Genomic DNA, 5,452 nt, shown 5'->3' on the forward strand with positions numbered 1-5,452 from the left:
GACTTGAATTGTTATTTGAAATATTAACTTCTATTCACAAGATCTAAGCCATAATCAAAACGCGCCCTTAAAATCTAATCTGAAGTAAATGTACTGTTTTTATTTTTTAATTTTTTTAATATTTTTTAATATTTTTTAATTTTTTTATATTTTAATATTTTAATATTTTAATATCTTAATGTTCAAATATCCTAATATTTTAAAATCCTAATATTCTAACCTCAATTTACTATTAAAATTTGAGGAGTATAAAAAAAAAAAAATAAATAATAACAATAAATATACTCATTAGGAATATGTGTATGTGTATATGGATATATGTATGGATCCATATGTATATACATATGCAGATAAGTGTGTAATCGGAAGTAAGACTTATCAATATCCTAAATAATTAGTTGTATCTATTCTATAGGTTTTAAAATATATTTTTTATGATCTATACAAATCTAATAAATTCCCCTTTTAAGTTTTCTACATGTATTTTTGATATAAGAAAGATTTCAAGGTTAAGCTTAGAATTATTGCGATCCTTTTTCTAAAAACAATGTAACTTTAACATACTGCATTTGATTTTTTAACGATGTTCTTTATCCACTAATTTTATGTGTTGTTCTTTTATATAAAATATGTTGCCAGGACTTTGTCTTTTACTGTATAATATATCCCCATAGCGAAATTGCACTGTTACTATATGTTGGACTTTTATATATTCTGCAAACTAAAGAAAAGAAAAAAGTGGGTGCATCTATCCCTTTAAGACGAGTAAATAAATACCATTGTCCCATCCACAACAGTATTGAGTTTGAGAAAGGCTGCGCACAGCCGAAACGCGTTACTCTAATACTGGACTACTTGGGCTTCCGTAGCCACATTATACTCACTGCAGCAAACATTCTCCTAAGCTGTGTAACTTGATCTCTCCAGGGAATCACAGGACCGTTTGAAATCTGCCGCCTGGAGGAACAAACAAACACAGAGGAACATCACTTGGCTTCCGGTGTAAGTATTAGTAAACACCTTGCCAATTTGAACTCATTTTGTGTTTGTAAAAGGATTTTCTTGTCCTTTCTTCTCGCCTCTATTCTGCAGTTTTGCCAACTCTGCAACTTTGGGAAGGAAAAAGTAAAACGCTAACCTTGCTAACATCGCTGTGTCTATTAAACACATGTGTCCGCTTTACTAATACGGCTTGCCACATATGCCACAATCTATTGCATTGGAACCATATCATCTCATCAACATAATTTCATTGGTCTCGTTTGTATGCTTTATATGTTATGCTTTATATGTATTTGAATGATTATATGCTTGTATTGATTTGACTTTGATTTTAATTTTCTGTCTTTTCGCATTGTAATAAATACAATTTTAAATACATTTTACATAGTTGTGCTAATATAGGATTATCTAGACATTAGTATACTACACTCATTAAGCTGTCTTTGGATAGCGCAGCTAAATAACTTATCACTTAGCTACAGTTTGTAGTTAAAGTGATTACTCTAGTCCTAGGGTAGCTGTATACACCTGGATTTTATTTTATTTATTGTCATGTCAGTTATGGGAAAATACATTGTCAAACCTTGTCAATTTCAAGCATCTCTTACGGTATTTTCTTTATAGCAATTCTCCAGTTACTGAGTTTGTGCAGTTTGTATGATAATCAAATATCTATATTTTTATATGTTTGGGCAGACAACATCTTTTGTTGCAGAGTAATGCCCTGATATAGATAAATCATTGAAGTGATGCATTACCCTTTCCAGGATACCTGGGTATTTATTTCTAACAGCCCAAACTGTTTAGAGGGAACTTTGAGACCAGTGGTCCAGCGGTGTACTGTCTACCAGTGCTCTATTCAAAATAAAGGCGAGAGGTAAAGGAGAAGAAAGATGGGAGTTTAAAAATAATACAGGTAGGAATGGGTAGACTAGGTCTGACAGCATTACTGTCAATGTACAGAACTAGTAAAACAATAAATGAGAGCCTTCTGTGCAAGTGGCTGCACGTTGCTGATAAACCTGAGCTATGATAAACACAAAAGGCATAAAAATAACTATAAAAATTCAGATACAAGTGAGAAAGTTGTTTAATTTACACAGCTCGCTAAAGCTGAGCAAATTGAGATAACTGCACTTGGAGGACCTCATTAGCATCTTCTTGCCTTGCCTGCTAGCGCCCCCTATGGAAATCCGTTCTCCCCTAGATAATATCACCGCCCCCTAGTGCACATTACAGCCCACTTTGGTAACCAGTAAAATTATCGAAAAAAATATTTTAAAATAATTTGTTTAAAAATAGTACATTTTCGGTTTTGCTTTTTGGCCAAGGGCATCCTTAATTTTCTGTTTCGGTCCAGAGTTTTCATTTTGGTGCATCCCTATTCCTATATAAATCTGTATATAACTATACTTATATATGATCATGCATATATATAGGTATAAATATATATTTGAAATTGTGCAAAAAAATCATATATATATATATATATATATATATATATATATATATATATATATATATATATATATATATATGTATTCATGAATAAATAGAACATATTCTTCTATGTGAAGAACATTGGAATGTGAAATATTCATATTTTCATGTTGGGTTAGTGCACTTGAGAATATTCAATCTGATATATGTAGGTGACTTCTATATGGTAATTGATTATCGCGTGCGCGATATTCTTAGCTTGTCTTTTTACACGCGTCGGGTTAGCGTGCAAGCAAAACGTTTACTTTCTACTTGTAATATGAGCGCTACCTGATGCACGGCAAAAACGTACTTCTAGCAGAGTTTACGTTTGATCGGGAAGTTAAATAATGCTCCACTTGTAATCTGGCCCTCTATCTAAATCATGCAAGTTTAATTTTGACTTTACTGTCCCTTTAAACATTGTTGAAATATACACCCTGTTCCAAATTATTATGCCAATGATATCTTTCTCATTTACCTAAATAATTGATGTAAACAACAGTCAGCATAATTCTCATGTTATCAACTATTAAGAGTGCAATTCAAATTTTATTGAACAAACCTCCTAATGATAACAGTATTTATTTTTTTCAAAATAAAAAAGCTACAATGCACTGTTCCAAATTATTACGCACAATAAGTTTCAAAACACTTTATAGGTTGTAAAGAACTGAAAATTGTCATTTGTTGTGTTTGCAGCATATTTATTGAAATCAAAAGCTATTTCAATCAAACTTTGAACAACATTTTAAGTTTTTAAACATTTTAACAGGTCACGTTACATTTTAACATAGGACCCCTTATTTGATAGCAGCTTCACAAGTCTTACATCCATTGAACTTATGAGTTTTTGGACAGTTTCTGCTTGAATTTGTTTGCAAGATGTCAGAATAGCCTCCCAGAGCTGCTGTTTGGATGTAAACTGCCTCCCACCCTCATAGATCTTTTGCTTGAGGATGCTCCAAAGGTTCTCAGTAGGATTGAGGTCAGGGGAGGATGGAGGCCACACCATGACTTTCTCTCCTTTTATCCCCATAGCAGTCATTGATGCAGAGGTATTCTTTGCAGCATGAGATGGTGCATTGTCATGCATGAATATGATTTTATTACGGAAGCATAGTTCTTCCTTCTGTACCAGGGAAGGAAGTGGTCAGTTAGGAACTCCACATACTTTGCAGAGGTCATCTTTACACCTTCGGGGACCCTAAAGGGGCCGACCAGCTCTCTTCCCATGATTCCAGCCCAAAACATGACTCCACCACCGCCTTGCTGACGTCGCAGCCTTGTTGGAACAGGGTGGTCCTCCACCAACCATCCACTACTCCATCCATCTGGACCATCCAGGGTTGCACTGCACTCATCAGTGAACAGGACTGTTTGAAAATTAGTCTTCATGTATTTTTCTGCCCAATGCAGCCGTTTCTGCTTGTGAGCATTGGTTAGTGGTGGCCGAATGGAAGGTTTATGCACAGTTGCAAGACTCTGGAGGACTCTACACCTTAATGTCCATGGGACTCCAGAGGCACCAGCAGCTTCAAATATCTGTTTGCTGCTATGTAATGGTATTTTAACAGCTGCTCTCTTGATCTGATGCATGGATCTGGCAGAAATCTTCCTCAATGTGCCTTTATCTGCACAAACCCGTCTGTGCTCTGAATCAGCCACAAATCTCTTAATAGTGCGATAATCACGCTTAAGTTTTCGTGAAATATCTAATGTTTTCATACCTCGTCCAAGGCATTGAACTATTTCACTCTTTTCGGCAGCAGAGAGATCCTTTTTCTTCCCCATATTGCTTGAAAATGGTACTCTGCTTAATAATGTGGAACACCCTCCTTTAGTAGTTTTTCCTTTAATTGGGCTCACCTGGCAATCTAATTATCACAGGTGTCCGAGATTGTTTTCAGTGATCAAAAGAGCCCTGAGACATAATGCCATCCATGAGTTAAACTGAAAAAAAAAAAAATATTTAATCTTTGTGACACTGAAATAGAATTTGCATAATAATTTGGAACAGGGTGTAATATAATTATCAGCTATACCAGATAAATATACTGAACCAATATAATACACAACAAAATGTGGTCTTGTTGCCAGGGGCTTACTGTCTGAAAGAGAGTCAAAGCAAGTGTTTGCACAAGGACAGTAACTGTTTAAAATGATACCACTGTGTGACGCAAAAGATAGCTGCAGTCCTGTAAAGGTGGATATCTACATATATAGCATGATAAATAAATTCCTAGTTGATTAGACAGATTAATTGATTTTGAATGTTTAAGCTTAAAGGGACAGTCTGGTCAAAATTAAACTTTCATGATTCAGGTAGGGTTTGTAATTTTAAACAACTTTGCAATTTACTTTTATTATCAAATTTGCTTTGTTCTCTTGGTATTCTTAGTTGAAAGCTAAACCTAGGAAGACTCATATGCTAATTTATCTCTTTTTACCTCTTATCTCAGTGCATTTGACAGTTTTTCACAGCTAGAGGGTGTTAGTTCATGTATGTCATATAGATAACATTGTGCACACACGTGGAGTTACTTATGAGAGGGCGCTGACTGACTAAAATGCAAGTCTGTCAAAAGAACTGAAACAACAAAATAGCGCAAGGCCACAAACCACAGAAGCAGGTACCGGACTGAGGACTGAGGAGACGTTAAAGCAAGGAAGGAAAAAGGTACATAAGAACTAAAAGAAAAAGTGTCCAAAGTAATACCAGGCATAACGTATATTCATATGGAAAATGACTGTGACAGTATATTTTTTTTTATTCTTCCATGTGTGAACTGCATGTAAAGACTGAATAAGATATAGTGGCCTATAAAGTAACCGGGGATAGTGCTAAACTTTAACACCGCCATACAAACTGACATTACACAAAAACAATAAAAAAAGGAAAAAATAGTGGCTTAAACAAGCAAAGAGTAAAAAGCCAAAGAGTGTAAAAAAAAAGCACTGTGAAAAATAT

Source organism: Bombina bombina, chromosome 10 (genome assembly GCF_027579735.1).
Source record: "Bombina bombina isolate aBomBom1 chromosome 10, aBomBom1.pri, whole genome shotgun sequence".
Taxonomy (NCBI): domain Eukaryota; kingdom Metazoa; phylum Chordata; class Amphibia; order Anura; family Bombinatoridae; genus Bombina; species Bombina bombina.